This window comes from Larus michahellis, chromosome 2 (genome assembly GCF_964199755.1).
Source record: "Larus michahellis chromosome 2, bLarMic1.1, whole genome shotgun sequence".
NCBI lineage: Eukaryota > Metazoa > Chordata > Aves > Charadriiformes > Laridae > Larus > Larus michahellis.
Genome location: NC_133897.1, coordinates 73,077,032 through 73,097,255, shown reverse-complemented (window position 1 = coordinate 73,097,255; position 20,224 = coordinate 73,077,032). Strand labels below are relative to the sequence as shown.

The 20,224-nt window shown below is 43.0% G+C and overlaps 1 protein-coding gene across 13 annotated transcripts in view; it reads left to right on the top strand.

The window, feature by feature from the left end:
- Positions 1–20,224, top strand: part of ATXN1 (ataxin 1) — a 371,277-nt gene that overhangs the window by 214,320 nt on the left and 136,733 nt on the right. The window lies entirely within an intron of this gene.

Below are 20,224 nucleotides of genomic sequence, written 5' to 3'. Positions count from 1 at the left end.
ATTTTTATGTTTAAACACCTCATTGAAATACCAAACTTCTTTACAGAGTCTGTAAATTCTACACCAGCTTTAATAATATGTCTGCCTTAATTGCTTCACCAGTGTGTCTTTGAACAAGTAGAGTTAAAAGTATAAAGAAAATAATGTCCCCTTTCATAACTAGAGTTGCAAATTGCACTTGGATATTTGAATAGCAGCCGAACTAAGAGTTTGCTGACTGAGGCCGAATTGTGTTGTCCTGAGTTAATAATTTTTTTAAATAAAGGCAGTCATGAGTCTCTGGGAAAAGCTTACCTTTTCCCTCTAGCCTTCTTCTTTTTTGTTGTTTTCATTTCTCATTAGAAAAGAATGACCTCTGAGTCTTTTTTGTTTAGTAAAGAGAAAATGTTACAGTTTTAAAACTTCTAACTACTGAAAATGATACATAAATGGAAACTAAAAACCACCAGCCTCTTTCTTAAATAAAAATTTCAAGTTATTTACTCTATTTTGCCCCACGAGTGTGCTGAAGGAGACAAAATTAGTGTAAGAAACCTGCAGAATCAAAAAGACCCACATAACGTGGAAGAAGCAAGGGATACAATCCAACAAATGCGTAGAATGTCAAAACCCTTTGGCTGCTGGCATTTGCAGACATTTGTTGCTTACCAGGTTTCAGAAGAGAGGAGAGCATAGCAGGCCCCTGGTGATTGCTCTGTATTTGCTTTGTAGGAATAGAGCTATTAAGTTTCTTTTGAAATCAACAGGCTCGCTGCAGGGAGCTAAATATTTCCTTTCTGGTCAGTGGACAAGAGCCATTGCTTGGGAAATTGTTATAGTCCCGTAGGCATTTGTACTGATTTATCCAAAAAGTTTGAAACTTTTGCAAATCACTGTAGCCAACTGCATTTTACGTGCAGATCTTTCACTAGGGACTATGAGCCCAAACAGGAATACAAGACACTTTCAGTACGAGTGTGAGGTGATTTTTGCAGTTGTGAAATGAGAATCATTAATGCAAATCTATTTAAACCGCTGCTGTATGGCCTTTAGGGGCTCCGGTTCTTACCCTCCCTTCTCTCCCCCAATCCCTGCAGCTCAGGTGGGGAAATGCCTTGCCCTCTGGAGCAAGCCCTGTTTCAAGCGTAAGGTGACAGTCCTGGCCAAACCAGTAAGAGAGGGGGAAGTGCACTGCAAAGACCTACGTGTAATTGCTCTCAGCCCACCTTTGCTTTCTCTCTATCCCACTCTCCTGGTGGCAAGCATTCCTCCTCAGCTCTGCAGAGCATAAATCAAAATACTTTTATTCCTGTCTTTTTTTCCATGGACATCAGACCAGGATAATGTGCATGATTTTCTTTTCACAGCTGCCTTCTTGTTGCTCTCTGAGGAGGCACATGTTGAAGTTCAGGGGAAGGTATCTTCGTACCATCTCTGTGGCCTTTATAATCATTCCATCAGCTCTCTGTTGCAGTCACAAAATTGTTGAATCTTGTTTAGTTTTCTTTGTATTGGAGAGTGCAGGAGCTTATTGGCAGAGTATTAAAGGGAAGTTCTTTGGTGGCGAAAAACGCATTTTAAGATGTGTTAAATTGTACTGCTACTCCTGCCCTTCATTTTTTTTTTATCATGTGAAGAAATAATGCCACCTTTTACATGCCCGGAGAAGGTCCTGTGGTGCGTGCCAGGGAGTTATGTGGGTGCTGAGCTGAGCAAGCAAAGGGACAGACTTTCTCCTGCCTTGTATTTTTCGCTGGGACTGAATACGGGGGATTGAGCCTGCCCAGATTAAACACATGCCTGTTTTGTTTTGCCTTTCTCTGCTCTTCTTTCAGCTGTCAGTGTGCCATGTTCAGATGGCAGTGATCAGTCACAAATTGTCCCTCATCCATGCTCCTCATTGCTCCTAAACCATTAGTTTTGTGGAGCTCTTCAACAAAGATGGCACCGGTTCGATTTTTTTTTTTCTGTTTCTTTTTTCCCTCCCCTAGCTAATGGAAAAAGAGGTTGTTTGTTTGTTTGTGTTTTCCCCTCAAGTCAGCTGCATTAGTTCCCAAAGCAACTTGTGTTAAGTGGAAATGAGGCTTTGATAATATGTGTGCTTGCTGGAGACTCGCTTAGATTTTTTTTATCCCCCCCCCCCCCCCCCCCCTATGGATCTTTTCAATGGGGCGCCTCTATTGTGAATCAGAAAGAAAGTGCACGGGCTGCCAGGCGCATAATGGAATTGTTCATTTGTTTCTGTAAGTGTGTGTGAGTCTTTGTAAAGAGGAGGTGGTGGGGACAGAGAACGGAGAGCTTTGCTGCGGGGAGCTGGGAGTGTGTGGTGGCACAGCCTCGGGCACCGTTGTGGTGCGATGTGGCTGTGCCCGCTCTGCTCAGCGCTGGTGGGCATTACCTGGGATTTGCACCGCTTAGCATGTCACGTGAACTTGGGTGAAGCTTGTGCAGCCATTGAGTATGCTGGCTCTAAACCACATAAGGCAAAATATTCGAAAGCTGTAGTATTTCCAGCACTTTCCTTAAACCATGTGCGTTGGCTTTCAAAAGAGTGATGTAAATATGAACCATGCCAATACTGTGCTTCCTCACTGAGGCTATTTATTATAAAGGCCGTATGGTATAAGTCATTTTAGTATGGAGTAGATAAGAGGTTGAACCAAAGCCTTGGATCCAAGCCCACCAGCAGCTTTGCAAAAGGCAGGATCCAGATCTGAAGTCAGTGGTTCATGCAGTTTCTAGTAGAGAGTGGTTTTAACTTACTCCATAAAATGGGAGCAGTCAGAAGTTTTAAATTGAGGCTTTTAAACAAGTTCTTGCCTTTTTCTCACCCACCATTATCCTCTGCTTTAGAAAGTTACTGTGAAAGCACGCTAGCTGTTTTCTCCAAGCCACTGTGGCCCGGAGACACCAACTCAGGGAGTGGAGAGGGGTCTCTCCCCTGTTTAACAGCCATATGCTTTTTTTTTCCAGAGGAGTTTTGCTTCCGAGTTAGACCTCCCTTCTGGAAGAAGGTTTTTGGAGTCGTGGTAGAGGCTTTGGAGGTAGGATCTTGAAGGTTCACAGGCACCAAGAAACAGTTGATCAGCCTGGCACAAAGCAAACCAGGCCATAGTGGCTGGATCCCCCACATCTTAAAAAGCCCTCTCTCATAATACCATAGCTGAATTACAGAGATGGAAAACTATGGCATTGTAAACAAGAAGTTCATAAAGCCTAAACTTTCACATCTAGATAAGGGACTTTGTTCTTGTTCTTCCCCTTCTCCTTTGCTCTTGGATGCAATGTTTTTAGGGATTTTCAGTCTCTAGCTGTGCATTTACTAGAGAGGCATCTGGTTACGTGTTACTTTACACATCTGTTACATACGTCAGAGAGTCAAATCCAGCACCCAGAGACTTTACATGGATTTGCGGCACTCCCTGTGAGACTTTGAATCCACAAGCCAATGAATGGCTTATGAGGATAGAAAAATGCAGTATTTTAATCTACTGCATATATTACTGCAGTTTATTGCGTGTATATTGCATTTATATACTACAGTCCCCTTTGTATTTGGCAGAGAAAAGCTGCTATGGGAAAGACAAGAAGTGCTGGTGAACTGGGAAGTACTTAGGTATGGCAGTTAGTTGCTCCCTCCTAAAAACGTAATCTTTCTGTTTAGCAGTACGAAAAACAGTTTTCATGGTGATTGAAACATCTCTAAAAGATACTGCCCAAACATCTGATGTTCTGTATTTCGAACTTAAATTCAGAGTTGTCGAACTGTTGGGGAGATGCCAAATACCTGAGGCAGCACTGATAGCTGAGGCAAAGCTCAGGCTTTGCAGTTTTGTACTGTTCACAGCCTGTATAGGAAGGATGAGTTAGAAATACGTATCTTTGATTTGAACAGCGTTTCCTTCCCCAGTAACCTTGCTGTTCAGGGTTCTGCATTTCTTTTCCTCTGGTTGCTGGTTCTGCAAGTACGTAAAGTTTTGAGAAAACATGTGGCCCCTTAGCTGGTCTTTTTTCGTCATCCATGTAGAAAACAAATGTGATGGATGTTATTTCTACAAACGATGAACTAGGACTACTCATTTGTGTGCTGTGCATGCCAGTGAGCAGATGGACTTAAATTTTAACTTTTCATGTTTTTCTTTTTGCTGTGGTGGGACTGTGCTCTGTGCTGGCGATCCTTGGGTAGAGCGGTCGAGAAGAGCGTTGCTGATAAACTCGTGTGCATGCTGTGTTCTGTTTTGCTGATGCGTAGCGGAGCAACTGCTTGCCATCTAGGGCGGCGAATGATAGCCATCGTAACGGCAGCGTATGTCAGCGGATGCTTGGGAGCCTCTTGCTAGCCCATGCTTAAATCCTGTTGGCAGAGTATAAGAGGGGGCCAGGTAACACAGGGGTTAGTGCAGAGAAGCAAGAGCGGGGAAGATTTCGTTGAATACAAGAGACTGTGAAAATGCAAATTTGGCAGAAGGCACGCTACGGCAGGAGCCCAAAGGCAGAGCGAGCAGCGTGCTTCCCCTCTGCTGGAGGGCTCTGCAGCTGGAGCCCATGTGGGAGCCCTTTGCAGCCCAGCAGCAGCGCTTTGTGCCCCGATGCGGGGGGAGCCGTGGGTGCGAGGAGTAGCCATCCCCAGGACTCACGGACCCTACGGCCCACCCGCCCTCCGCACCAAGGAGTCCTTCGGCAGCTGGCCACCCTCTCCTCCCCCGGCTCTCTGCGACGTGGTTGCTGTGGCCAGGGTGCTGCAGTTGCTTTGTTTGAAATGATAATATTTTACACTGTTACTGTGGAATACTGCAGTATTTTTTGTAATTACGGGCTGCACGCCAGTAATGTACAATAACATTTTGCTCTTCCTGTGCTGTTGCTACTGTAGGCATTCGTTCCAATTTGGGCTGCGTTTGCAGTACGTGGTTTGTTTTTTTTTTTTTTTTTTTCCTCTAGACTCTGCTCATTATCTATTGTGGATATTTTTGGATTATTCATTTCTACCCACGTCTGTCCGTACAAATCTATCTCAGAAAGCACTTCAGAGAGTGGCAGTCTCTGTTGAACAAGCAATTGTTGTGGCTTTCACAGAATTACGTTCTTGTGAAAGTATGAGGCAAGAATGAGATGAAAACGAAGATGAAAATTACTTTGTAAGTTTAAAAATGGCTATGGTTTTAAAAATATTTCAGGCAGATATGAGGCTAAGCCTTTCTTTGACTGATGGTAAGTGTATTTAGTGATAAAGTCCCGGTCTGCACCAAGCCGTGGGTGGCTGAAATCTTAGGGATGGCAGAATCTGGGAGGCACTTGCCATTGTCAGAGCCTGTAATGATTCTCCGCAGTTTTGGTTTTAACTATCAATTATTTTTTTTCTATTTTATTTCCAGAGGAAAGTAATCATAACGTGGAAGATGATCAGTAGTGTTCATGCCAACGATTGTTTATTAACGTTGTCATGGTCTGGAGAGGAAATTTTAGTGAAAGGGAAATTAAAGTCCTAGACATCAGAGTTCACAGCTAGTCAGCCTTCACGCAGTTTGTTTCTGAAAGGTAGAGGTTGAGTCCAAGAGTAGACGAAGGAGGCAATTAATTTGTTTTCTGGTAAATTTGAAATAAAATACAGTGTGTTATACTAAAAGGATTGCGCTTTTCTCGCGTGTAATTTTAGTGTCCTTTTACTGTGCTGACTCACTGAACAACTTCAGTTTCAAGTCTGCATTTGGTTTAAATTACCTCAGAGGCCTGCATTTGTATGCTGCTCTGTAAAGTACTTCTCATGTGCAGTCCAGATTTTTTTTTTGTTTGTTTGGCATTTCAACTGACTTGTCTTTTTTCATTTTCCAGGTGTCTCTTTTACTAACATTTGAAACCAATCACTCTGGTTGCCTGCTTGGGCTGTGCGATAGGCAAAAGCCATGTTGCAGCAACAGATAGAACAAGGAGTGAATCACTGCTTTCCGCCTTTCCATTAGATTACCTAAACCACTATGCATAAATATTGCTTTATGTACGATACAGAAGCATGATTATCTCACTGCATTGACGGAACAGTGGTAGAAGTGAATATAATTCTTCTTCTATTACATCTTTAATAAGCAACAATTAAAAATAGTATGTTGGCGTGCCAGAGTAGATGTGTTATTCTGAGAATTTTATTGAAGTCGTTTTGGCTGTTAGACTTAGTTGACATCATGTTGTTCCGAAAAGCTTAAGAATTAAACAGCAGAAAAATCTGCTTTGCTAGGTGAAAGTTAACTGGACAGTAAAATCTGTCGACTAAAAAGATTTAGGTCTGTACTGAGTGCGAAAGGCTGCTTTTTGTCTGTCTTTGAGGGTGAATTTTTTACTATATATTAAAAAAAAAAAATAAATCACAAAGCAGCAGGTTTCTGCAGAGCTACAGTTAGGTCCCAGGTCTCTCGACACCTGTGGCAGCAACTCTGAGTCACAGATAGCACAAAGCAGTGAAGCCTAATACTCTCAGTATTCAAAAGCACACCTACGTAGGAGTTTAATTTCAAGTGCCTCTTTTAGCTCTGGGTTCCCCCCCCCTCCCCAAACTAACAAAATTTAAGAGTCATTCTTAGAATTTTGCAGAGAAAAATTTTCTCAGCATTTGTGGTTTTGTGAAGGATTGACATCACTTAGAGATCAGAAAATAGCACTGTCAATTTTAGCTTGATGGCATTCCATTCTCTGCTCCAAAAACCTGTGAATAACAATGGATGAGTCAAAGATTTCTTGGAATTTTCTCTTCCCCCCCCCCCTCCCCCCCTTGTGCAATTCCATTGCCATTTTTAGCATGGAGGGCAGTTCTCCAAAGAATGTCTGTGCGCTTGAACTGTGGTTTCTTGAACATTCAGAACAAAATCAAGTTGTGTTAGATGATAAAAGTCGTTGTATGTTTCTGTGCATTTTGGTAACATTATGTGAGCTTTATTGAAGAATCCACAGTAAAAGGCAGGAAGTGTTTGATAGGGAGCTGTTGCATCTCCGCTTCAGCAGCATGGAGATCTCCCTATCATGCTGCTTTGTTGTGTTGTGATGATTTTTTGCTTAATTATTTTCTGTGTTTTATCAGCTGTGTTCAGCAAAGTTGCCTGACAAAACAAATTATCAGTGGATTTGGGAGACTTGGACCAGCTTGAAGCACTTGTTGAACCACAGCATCCTTCTGTCTTTGCCTCAGTTTTCTGTGTCAAAAACAAGGATTATGCCTCTTGCATATTTTAGCAGGATGTTGGGAGTAGAAATACTAAGGACAGAGAATTGTGCGGGTATTACTGTTACCTAAGTGATGTGGTATGTTTAAGATAAGCAGTGTTGTCAGCTGTTCTTGGCAAAATCACCGGGGTTACGATGAGTGAAATTTTTAACTCTGAGCATTGTTGTTTTGTTTTTTTTAAATTGCAGAAGTGGCCTGTGTCATGCCTATTCTGATATGTCAGAATGAATATGTGAAGTATGAAGCCATATGAAACTGCTGAAGAGCAATGTGAGGGGGAAGCAGATTAAAAGTCATCGTAAAGGGGTGATCTGTACATTTTTCTTCTGCAATAGATAGCTTGTGTTTTACTTAAAATTGGCCAAAGAAAAAGAGAAAAGGGAAAAGTGCAAGTGTCCCCTTAAGAGCTGCTGTGTCAAATTTGAAGAATGATTTGAATTCAGTCATTACAGTGTGAAATGGAGGGATTTTAGTTCTGCTTTAAATTATGCATCTCAAATTAACCTTAGCTGCAGAGTCTCTGCTGACGCCCCCGTAATGACACATTATTGGTACTAATGGCTTCTCTGTGACTTGAGATACAAACAGACATTCTAGACAGAAACATTTCGGCTTTGAACTAAATAAGACACACGGCGTACATTTCCACCTTGGGTTTCTAGTGACAAAGCCCTGCTCTCCTGGTGGCTGGTGCTCATGAGCTCTTCTTTCCAGTTTCCATGTGCTGCTCCTTGTCCTGGCAGGCAAGGGCAGCTGAGTGAAAACCTGATTCGCAAGCTTGGAAGAGCAGGAGAGCAATAAATTTGGAGTGAGCATGGAGCCCAGCCAGAAGCCGAGCATTGTAGGGAGCCAGGACAAAGACTGGGATGTGGGCAGTGGAGGGGAGGAGGAACTTCCAGCAGATGATAATCTCAGGAGGAAAAGGACCCAAAATTGTGAGGGAAATGGAGAAGAGATGCCAGAACTTAAGGAGGAAATTGCTAAATAAGGGAGGGGTGAGATTAATAAATAATATAAGCAGTAGTGATTTGTTAACCCTTTACGTGCCTTGCTGACGTGAAAAGGGGCTACATTTTTGGAGCTCTGTGCACTTAACTCTTCCTGCTGAAGCTCACCATCATTGTTTGAAAAACTCCACCTCTGCCTAGAATTTCACTCATGGGTTTTGCAGCTTTTGCTATGCTACTGGTGTGTCCCCTGGGATGAGAGGCATAGTTACTCCCCTGCATGTAGCTACTGGGTGGGCAGCCGGAATGTCGCTGTGAATGAGTGAGAATGGCATAGTCTGGGGAGCTCGGAAGATGCATAGTGTTTTACATGTTGATGAAAAAGGAGGGGTGACTTGGCAAGGCAGACACAGAATTTAGACCCTGGCTTCTCTTCCCAAAGATATTCACTAGCTCATTGTTTTATCCTCATTTTTTTCAGTGGGATATTGGCTGCCTCCCCTTTCAAGCTGCAGCTGTGGGAATTTGCTTGTTGGCTATGGCAGGAGTGATGGAGAGGTGCTCCTGCCTTTGGTAGTGTCGTGGAGTCTGTTACAGACTGCGTGACATTGCGTGACTTTCTGTGTGGGTCAGCTCTCAGCAGAGAGTGCTGGGGAGTGAGTAACCTTGCAGTATTCTGGATCGAAAGCAGGATGGTATTTGAGTACGTAGAATCAAGTACAAAAAAGTGTTCAGATGCCTCCTTTGTATTCCTCAAAGAACCACATTCCTGAACTGGGATCCAAGACTTAAAAAAAAAAAAAAAAAAAAAAAAAAAAAAAGGAGATATGCTATACGTCACATTTACTAATGCATTAGAGATATTCGTATGAATAATTAAAACACCATTTAGGACTGCCACAGTAATAGAACAGAATGTGTTTTGTCATTTTTCTTTTCTGTTCGTTTTTGTTGATTGATGAATTTATTGATTTCTTCCATTAATTTAGAGGAGGTATCCTAAACATTATTGCAAATTAGCAAGGCTCTGCTTTACATTAATAAGCTGTTGAGAGCACTAATGGAATGAAAAGAAGTTAGAATTCAATAACAAAGGTCTGAAAAATTGAGGCCTAGAACGCATATCTACTATTTCGCATCAAATAGGTTTGTAAAATATTAGAGCCTTTGTTTGTCCTAATTGTTAATTCAAAAAATATTCATTTGATATTAATTATGAATAGCCTAATAGCACATCAGAAAAAATGGAAAATAAAAGCAACGAGCTACCTGAGATTTTCCATTGTATTTGTAGTTAACCTTAAGCTGGTTGGAGTCAGTGGGAACATGTGTGAATTGGAGGGCAGAACTTCAGAGCTAAAGGGAAAAGCAGTCCTTCTGAAACCATGCATGAAAAAAATAAACTTCTGAAACGGCAGTCTGAAAAACACAGACAGGTGTGATCCAAGAGACCTGAAGTAGGAATTGTATTAAATTTCACAAGCATGTGCACACAAAATCTTTGCATATTTCTTAGCTCAGATTCCTTCTGATTTATGTTTTTGATTTTTTCCTTATTATTTGCATTTAAATTTACATTTACTTCATTAACCTGTTTTCTCATCTTTTTTCCTACCATCAGAAATACCTGCTAGAATGTATGTTAAATATGAACACTTAAAAACTGTTAGGTCAGTGTTGTTGTGATTCTTTTTCAGGGCTGCGTTTCTTGGTTTTCCAGCTACAATGGGCAATTTGTTGTAACATGAATTAGTATCATATGTTTTGTTTGGTACTATTGTTTTAGCTGTGCTTGGAATATGCGTTTTCATGTGTATTTTTGGGCCCAGTTTTGGATGCAATAATATGATGACTGGTAATGAATGATACTTAATCTGCTGGGTTGTGTTATCTTCTGAGTGTTTGTGATGTGTCATGTCTGATGGTATGCATTGGCCTTCCCCCCTTGTGCGTCTTGCTGTGTACTCTTGAATTTATTTGTCATTTTACACGTTATTAACATCATGGGAATTATAGTCGATGACAAAAAGAACATAAAATACAGTGGGTGCTGGGGCTGCCTTTCTTTTTTGTCTTTTATTGTTTGGTTTGGATATGGTGTGAGTTGGGTGTGTTTCGTGGGTTTTTCTCTGCTTTTTTCTTCCCATTGGTGAGCAACGGGAGGGGAGCAGTGCTGTCAAGCCAGGCCTCTGCTCATCCCACGAGCCTCGTGCTAGTAGCAATACATACTTACTTCTTACCTAGTGTTCTTTTAAGACTTAGCAAACAGGAGCCTCATGTCCTGTAGTGTCTAGCAGCTCTCCTGCACATGTGCCATCCCAAAGCCACGTTTCATTTGGGGCAGGGGTTGGCCACATGCGTTGCTTGTGCTCTTGGCTGCCTCTCTTGGGAGGCAAGAGTTGTGCTGTCAGGGGCATGTGCTTCTGCCTACCAGCTGCTGGCGATGCCCAGGCTTTCCTGGGGAGAAAGAGTTAGTCTGGCTATAGACACGGCCACTCATTAGTCTAGGTTTTAGCCCTGATTCTACGGAACGGTTACCGCTCCGGGCTTAATCTGAGGTGCCTTGCTCTGTTGCCATAATAGAAAGTGAGCTATAGAAACTGTCTGCTGCACAGGGGGAATGTAGAATAGCTGTCTCAGTATGGAAAGTGCTGTATGAAATTGTTCCACTTACTGTTGTTACGTGTAACACCTACAATGGCTATAAATGAAGGATATTGGGGGGGGGGGGTGGAAATCGTATTATTTCAGTTAGTTTACTTTGTGCATATTTGACAGCCCTCTGTGTATAGTCAGTTACATAATTTCCTGGGATAGTCAGATTTCTCTTTATTTGTGTGGCTCTTTCTCTCAGCAATAGGGAAAGAAAATACATTAGGGATCAGAAAATGTGGCTGTAAAGCCAGGAAAAATTGTCCGCAACCTCAAGAAGAGATCTAAGCACATGGAACTGCTTTTGACTCATCTTCCAAAAGCAACTCAATTCCGGAATAATAGTGCCCTTTCAGGCTATGTTTCAAGATGGTATGATTGTGCTCAGACAGGAATTAGAAGAATCGATAGCAAGCCCAACACATCCTTTCTTTTCATGACAGGTTCGCTGATTGCCACCAGAGCAATAATAGCACACTGGTCAGCATAAACTCCAGAAGCAGTAGTCATGGATTTTTGTCTCCGTTGTAGCATGTGTTTAGGGTTACGCTGTTTGTTGTGGTGGGTTTGCACCCGTAGTCCGTGGGGAAGGAGAGATGTTTTTTCCTACCTTCCACTCTGTCTTGCTTTTACTTTTCCATCTTGAGTTGGGGCTGGGCTGTTTGGTGTCTTTCCAAGGACAGAGCAGGGCAGGGAGAGCATGCCTAGCCAAAAAGATAAGAGAATAGGTCATTTTGAGATACCAGTGTTTCATGAGGTGTGCGTGTTTTGCTGCGTATCCTGCTTAGGAACTAATAAGGAGAAAGATTTTCCCTGGGTGTGTGTCAGGCACCCTTCTGCGTCCAGGCTGTGGTGGAGCTGAGCGTGGGGTTTCTTTTCTTCAAGGGAAGGCCCTGTGCTTTTGCTGTGTTTTGGAAGCCTGACATGGCAGCGAGTTGGTAACCTGTGTACATGTTGTTGGGTGGTGTTTTTCTTTTCGTCTGCCTTCCTCGGTTAACTGAAGCTCTGTGACTTTTTAACCTGCTGTCCGTAGGCCGTTGTTTTACAAGCTCATTAAGGTGGCCGGGATGGTGACGGCAGCAGTCCTGCCCTCCCTCCCCCCGTGGGTACTCATTAGATGGCTTCCTTGTGCTGACATAAGCGTTGTGTAGTCGTGCTCTGAGCCAGGCCTGGGAAAGGAGCCAATTCAAAAATAATCCCTCAAAAAAAAAAAAAAAAAAAAAAAAAAAAAAAAAAAGGTATGTTTTCAGCAGGATCTGTTCCCGGATCTAGCTCACCATCTCTCACACTGTCCTGGAAAGCGTGAGGGTTTGTACTGGCACGAGGGGAGGTGGTCAGGGGTGCTGCTGCTGGTGGCAGGGACGCTGCCTGCTCATGTGGCATCAGCCCGAGGAAATGGGGATCTCGTGAGTGTGCTGCCTGTCCTTCCTCAAGTCCGTTGGCCCGGCTGCATTTCTGATAATTTCCCAAACTACGAGGGTGCTTTTGGCCAAATTTGCCTGAAAGGCAGTGTTTGAAAATGTGAAGACCCCCTGAGCTCAGTGATACATGGTGGCTGGTAGACGGATCCAAGTCAACTCTCCCCAGCCATAAAAAGTTGTTAGCAGGGGCTCAGCTGCTGAACTCGTCAGGTCTCCTCTTGAGGCACCATCCTGCCATCCCAATTTGGGTTGAATTGCACCCATTTTGGGGGGGGTGTGTCAGCTGTTAAACATCTGAGAGGACTGCATAGTGCTCTCTGGGGTGACTGTTCATCTCAAGGGGCAGGAGCAGTTCACTCACTAGGCCCTGACTGCGGTGTGGGGCTGCACTTCCAGTTGTGGGGTGGGGAGGTTTTTCATTTGTTTTCTGGTTTTTGTTTTTTTTGTTGTTTGGTGTTTTTTTTTTTTTTTTTTAATTCCCTCTAGGGATCAAAATTTATAGAAGCTGAGAAAGTTTGGAGGTGAGACTCCCTTTGTTTTTTGTTTGGGTGGCCAACTATTTAACCCTGAAGTCAAACAGGTCTTTCTAGCCCCACCTCTGCGTAGCTTCCCTTGAACACCGGGTGACATCTTTGTGCCTTGTTGGGTCCGGCTTCCATCCCCGTGGGGCTGTGCTCCTCTTTGGCTGGTGTGCCCCTGTTTCACCTGCCCAGCCCGCCCCGCTGCTTGGGCAGCCCTGCTCTGCACCGCCGCCGAGGAGCTAATATGAAGACACATATTGTGGTTTCCTGCTGTTTTGCTTTGTAACCAGTCCACTGGTAAATATAGCTTGTGTGTGGTTATAAATTCATTCTCTCATTATGGGTGGTTGTTGTGCAATAATTATGTAGAAATTACAACTGAGGATTGTTGTGGATGGTTTGTGTTTTCTTTTTTTTGTTTATTTATTTATTTCTGTGCTTGACATGCCCTGCAGTGGGAAGGGTAGGCTTTGATATCTGCCTAAGAACAGGGCCACAAGCAGGTGTCAGGATTTGGCGTGGGCACAGGCACCGTCTCGCAGGCTGCTGACTTCTGTGTGGCTCCCTTTGCATGGCTACACGGGCACTGCAAAGCAAATAGGGAACTGCGCTATTCAGAGACCTTTTTATTCCTGCTTTACTCCGTGGGCAGGCATGCTGTCCCTCCCTGCAGGTTTGGTACAGTACATGTGTTTATTCTGAAATGAACCCCTCCCGTCTATTTGGAGGTGTTGGTGGTACGCTTCCTGAAGCCATTGTATCTCTGGCTGCTTCCAGTCCTGCTCTCAGGGCAAGGTTCTCTGGGTCCTGCTGCCTGGCACGGGCTTGTGCCCACAGCAGAAGTGCTCAGGTCCTGCTCCCTCGAGGTCTTCCCTTCAGACGGAGTCCCTCCCGCAATCCCTCTCTCTGTTGGGATGTGGAATTAAAATAAGGGTGGGTTTTTTGTTGATCTCTTCCCCCCCCACCCCCCCCTTAATTTAAAATTCCAGTCAAGCAGATCCAGAACAACACTGCTTGTCCCTGCTGTGTTCTCATTTTCCTCCCATCCCTCCTTTAATTTTACATTATCCCCTGCGCTATGTTTGCAGGCCATATGTGTCCTTTGAACTCTGAAGAAGCTGTGCCAAAAGGAAGCTTTCCTCTCCTCCCCTCCTCCCATCATGGAGCTGCTCTTAGATAATTGCAATTAGTATACAATGCGGAGCAAAACCCAGAAGTGAAGTTCATGGGTGAGCGTCTGCAAATTTCCCCAAGAGCTTCAGCAGTGCTTGTGATCGGTCTTTGCTTTTTGCTCTTTAAACCTGTGCCAGTTCCTCCAGTCTGAAACGGCTGCTCCTGCTCTGGGAGGCGTTCATAACCCGAATTTGCCTATTGTATCCCTGGTAAGGCGTGGGGATGGCATGAAGCGGCTGGCGGGGCGCCATGGCTCCGCCAGGGCCTCTGCGTGAAGGAAGGTGGAGCTGCCCGTCATTGTGTCACGGCTCTCCGCAGAAGTAAGACAGGGAAAGAAGCGGCTTTGGGAGCCTGCTGTAGTAGGACAAGCCCTTCAGCTGTGTTCCTGAGGAGAGGCGGGCAGGTTGCCTGCTGCACGCTGATGAGAGTGGGAAAAGTAAATCTCGTCCCATTAAAAAAAAAAAAAAGTGGGAGAACTATTTCTCGTCATTCACAAGCTGCGGAGAAGGGTGAGCTGCTGGGCCAGTGTGCCCCCCCAGCCCTGCCGTGAGCCGCTGGCTCAGCCGGTGGGACTGCTGTTGTGTTGGGCTTGAGTTTTCAAAGGGGGTGTCCTCTGTGCGAAGGGTGACAGATGCCTTTTGGGTCTTTTCCCCTTCAGCCTCTGAGAAGTGTCATGTGCATTAAACCAGGTTTCTGACCACATTTCTCAAAGGAATTTTAAATGGGGAGAAACAGGAGTGTTAATTAGCGCCTCATTAAGTACTTGTAGTCAAGTATGATAATTTTCTTGAAAGGATAATGTATTAGATGAATAAAAATACTTTCCATTAAAAAATGAATACAAAGTCCTTTTAAACCACAAAGATTATCGTACATTTCTGAAAAATTAATGTGATTAAAGCAAAATATATTTAATAAATTAAAAAGACCCTGTTAGGCTGTTTAACTTGTTGATCTCTAATCAATTATTCTCAAATCTAGCGCTTCAGGACTTCAGCCTTACCTGCAGGGAAAGGAAATAATCTTGCCTCCACTTCATTTTTTGGCTTGTAATTATTAGGTTTGAGTTGTGGGTGTGGTGGTTTTCTTTTTCTTTTTTTTTTCTTTTTTTTTCTTTTTTTTTTTCCTGATGTCTTTCTCAGAGATTGGCCACGATGAAAGATGATACCTAGGCAGGATAGAGTTGGTGATCAGAAACGATACAGAGATATCTTTGATGGGTTTGATTAATGTGATGTAGCCATGTGCTGATTTCTAGATCTGGAGCTGAGAAGAAATATTTTCAAGGATATTTCCTCCTGTTCCTTTTGTCTGTGACATGGTATAGGTCATGTCTGCTAGGATCACATAGGCTTTCTTCAGTTACTACATATGACTTCGCGCAAGTTAAATTAATTTTTTCCACACATAGTTTGCCCCTTGTATTAGCTTTAGGTTAGGCATTTCCTTGACTCTCTACTGAGCTGCTTCACATTCAAATACTTAATGAGAATTGCTCTGTATGTTGTGGAAGACAGTAAACTAAATGGTTGGAGATGGAGACATAACCCAGATCCGTGGGTTTGCGGTAGTCACTGATGAAGTTCATGTATATTTTTAGGGAGTACATAGCCAACGATAAGAAAGTTCAGTGTAAAACAAAGCAAGTACCGGGTTTACAGTAGCCTATTTAAAAAGCCTGAGTTTTGTGGCATTAGGTATGAAGGCACTTCCCCACCAGTCTCATCACAAACTTTGCAAATGGTTTATCCCCTCTTGCTTTGCATGTTCCCGTGGTAGGGATATCTATGGGCAGCTATCTGATACTTGAATCTCCCCAAACGCTTGTTTCTCGTGACAGGTCTGCGGTACAGATTTAGAGAATCTGAAGTCAGTCAGTTCTTAAGGTTTACTAGTATACTGTTTTTTATGGTTTAGGTACCTGAGAGCCATATGACCTTTTGAAAATATTATTTAAAGTTTGTCCAACAGGCTAAAATATACTATCTGGGAGTTTGGGTACCATACCATGCTCTCTCAGGTGCCTTCTGAACTCTCAGGCTGTTTGATGATGATGACTGCCAGTTTTCTTTCATCACGAGACACATCTTTAAGTATTCTCCGTGTCTAAGCATACAGCCTTTGCATCTGATTCTCCACCCTTGTATTTTCCTTTCAGCTTTGCTGCTTTTGTCCTGTATCAGCTTTGCCAAACTTAGGCAATCGGGATGATAGCTGCTGTCTTCTGGCGATAGTAGCCTTGATTTCTATTGTATCTAAAGGTGCTTTTCTCAGCTGAGCCATTACACATGCTGTGCCCCCGTCAGCCATCTCGTCCAGGCAGTGTATGTGCAAAAAAGACATTTTCCTTGTCTTCGGGACACTTGCAGAGCCTGCAATGGCCAGATAATTGCCTATTGAAGGTTTTGAGGCATCTGTCCTTTTGTTTGGGAAGATGGTGGTGGACAGGGCTTCTTGGTGGTATATGAAAATAGCTACAGTAGATAGCTCCAGAGTTCAAGGAGCCTGTCGTCTGTGTGGAGCAGTGCTGTCGGACGTTTATGTGAGCTCTGTTGTTATTATACAAAGTGCCTCCCAAGATGAATGGTCTGTGCTGCTGTAATGTTCCAATGTGTGATTAATAGTCTTTTCTGGTCTTAAATGAGACCAAATCTATCTGCTGACTTACCTTGAAAATCCTCTTAGTGCAAATGATCTCATTTTCAAAACCACCTTCTAAGGTTACAACTCTAGTGTAAGCACCCAGCTGGCTGCGGTTGTGCCTGCAGCACGGCTGCTGTAATGACACCCCCAGGTGTAGCTATATAGATGTGCCTGCGCAAAATCCATTTTGCACGGCTCCCAACGTGCCAGTTACCTTCCCTTGTTGTTTGCGTGTGTTTTCCCCACCTCTCGCAGAGGACACAACCAGGCTATTTTATTTTATTCTAAGTTGTGACATTGCAGCTATAAATCTGTAAAAATTGCAAGGGCGTGACAAAGAGTAGATCTGACTGATGGCGCTGTTAACTTTTTCGTACTATTTCCCTGGAATTCTAGCTGACATCGTCCCTTCATACAAATAGGTTATTTGCAAGGAGCTCTGTTTAAGCTAGCAGATTACTGTGGCAATGTGTGAGACTAACCATACCAGAGAATAAAGAATGGTGCAGCATTTAATGATGATAAAATAATTTCAGGTCATGTCTTTTCTTTTTTTTTTTCTTTGTGTAGTTTTTCTTTTGTTACTGGCGCTAAAATGGCTCTTGCAGTGCAAGTGAGAAAACCAGACTGAACCTCCTGTTTTTTTGTTGGGCTCCCAGCTGGAAACCCCTCCCTCGATTTTCCATTGATAAAAGTGTCACAAAGGGAATCTAGAGCAGAGGAACAGGCGGAAATAGAACAATGTGAAGTCTTGGACTTGAATCACAAAAAGAGTTAACTAATGTAGATACTGTACTGGACGAGCTGCTGCTCCTTTCATAACTACGTTCATTTAACTGTGGTCTTAGCATTCGTAGCTGCCCTCAGAGCAAATCAGCTATTTATTGTCTTTTTACTGCGGAGGCTCTTTGAAAGGATATTGCAGAGCGTTTTCTTCTCTCCCTTTCCACGGACTGCTTTATCTGACCTTCAAGAATTCAGAGTCGCAACAGGGGCCAAAAAACCTCACATACAAGAATGCTTTTATTGTTAATTTATAAAATACGTCTTTCACTAATAAAATAAAGGTGTGACATTTATAGAGCTCTGATAAGGAACACAGCAGCAGAAAAGGCCCAGGTCTCCTGCTGTTAAAATTAAGGGCAGCTGATTTCAATGAGAGAAGAAGCAGGCTTGTTAGATGTGCAGGTTAACACATACACTCAGGTGTTCCCATGATGCCTGAGAAACTTCCAGGAATATTTTTCAAGTATTGAGAAGTAACTTCACAAAGGACTTATTTCAGTTAAGTTACTGAGGGTACTTAGTGCTCCTTCAGAGTATTCGGAGGGCGAAGATTGCTTGGGTTTAATTCCCTTAGGTGGTAAATTTATACTTTTTCTATGACTTTCTTAGCATTGCATAACTAAAAGATCGGCTTCTCTATTGCTGCTGTGTTTGACCTCTGTGTCAGGGGAGAAGACCTGATTGATGGTTACTACAGTGTCTGTGTGGTCACCTCCCCATCGCGCCGCATATGCATCTGCATGTGATCGTGGTGAGGAAGGGGCTTGGAAGCACCTGTGGATGACAACTGGTGCGTCTCTCGTCATGCTGGGTGCTGCAGGGAACATGATGGTCTGTGACCCAGAAAGCTCGCTCCTGAGTGAGGCAGCGATCCACTTTCTGCAGCTGCAGTGGGAGCAGTGGGTGCTCAGCACCCCAGATCAGTGTGCAGCATCCTGCCTGTTGCAGATGTTTTAGATCTCTTGAGCTTTACTGTGAAGCACTGTGGTTGTCCTCTTGGCATACCTTCCCATGTGAAAGAGTAAATGCTGCTCTTCTCTTTCCCCCCTGTTCTCCTCCTCTCTTTCCCCCCGCCACTTTCCCTTTTCCTGTCTTTCTTAAACTTGCCAAAATGGCACAGAGACGCACACCAAAGTCTGTTTCCTTGTTCTGACAGTTTATTGTGATGGTGTAACAAGAACACACGCGACTATTGGAAGTATGGGATGATGATACGGCAAGAATCTGTTATGTAAAGAGCAAGTAAGTGTGATATGGTTGGCCTGTCCATATGCTATTACAAGGGTATAAAGGAAAATACGCAAAATAGTAAATGATCAAGAAGGAAGACTGGAAGTAGTGTTTGGATTTAATGGATCTTTCCGATCTCTTCATCTGACCCTATAAATCAGAGCTGTTGTATTTAGTGCTGTTTTTTCTCATTAAACTTTTATTGGGCCATCCTTCCTTTAAGCAAAAAAAGGAAATGCAAGAGGCGAAAATACTCTTAGCTGAAGAACGACGAGTCGGAATAAATCATGGTGTGCAACCTTAATAATGCTATTAAAAAACTGCTTTCCAGTGAAACAGACTGAAACCCAGGAGGAGTAACTGATTGCATTGAATGATGTAATTTGTCTAGCATTTTGACTCTGCAGTTTTTAATTCTTGTCAGTATAGGGAGATAAGAGTTGGTAAAGTCGGGTTTCTTATTGCCACTGCTCTGGCCATGCTATTTCCATTCAGAGCGATGGATGAACATGCTGTTTCTGTTCAGAGGGGTGGACTCTTCATGCCTATGCCTCATTTGTCATAATGAAAATACATGAGAGGTAAAATGTGCCCTTACCCAAGATAAGCCCTCTGTGTATGAGTAAATATGACAACACAGGCCATTTATTTTGATCGCTATTTTGTATAATATGCAGTAACCACATGCAAATACAGCAAAGGAAAACGCTAAAAGCCAACTCTTACTAGATACTAAATGGAATACTAGTTGATGAATGATTAAAAATAAAGCTACCCTGCATTGTCCTCAAGAGACTCAGATTTGGAAGAGGCATGTTATCTCTAATAGTGGGCAGAGCATCCACTGAATCAGAGTGTTTTGGTTTCAGAAAGGGATGCCAGACATAGAGGGGAGGGGAAGCAGTATTGCTTTCAAATGCTCTTGATGCCAAAGAAGCATAATAAGGAAAGGGGTAACATTCTGAAGGTGGGTTTTTTCTGTTACATAAAAAATTAGATGTTTGTCAGAAATCGTGGCAGTTTAGTTGAGTGTTATGCTTTGGACAATTACAGCACTGACAGGATGGAAGCGGTATAAGCAGTAGCTACAATTATAGCTGCAGTTACTAAGAGAAATCCATGTTCTGTTATTTGAATGCAGCATTCACTGTCTCCCTGAAAGGCAGTACCTTAAAGAGGCAGGGGAGGAAAGTTGTCCTTTTTTAAAATTTTATTGTCCACCTGCTTTTTTTGAGTGAGCTTGTAAGCATGATTCATCCAGGAGGTCAAATCCAATCTTTACTTGCACCCAAAGCAGTTTAAAGAGTTTAAAAAAGAGAGTAAGTATGCATTAAAAAAAAAAAAAGTGTATCTCTCAAAAAATAAGTATCAGTATGACAGCAAAATGGAACTGCTGAGTTTGTGTTCCTTGTAGCCCACCGAAGCTTACGGGTCATGCACAAGTTATTCAAAGGGTAATTTCCCTTATATTTGTCATCAGGTTTCTTAGTATTGTGAGCCATTATTTGCTTCCTTTCAGGGATGTGTCAACAAACAGATTTCTTTTCTTTGTTAAATGTGATTGAATTTTATATTCATTAGAGAGATTGCAACACATGAACAGTTGTGCCTTTAAAGTACTAGCATTTAAGCTGTTTATAAGGAATGTGTTTATGCTTT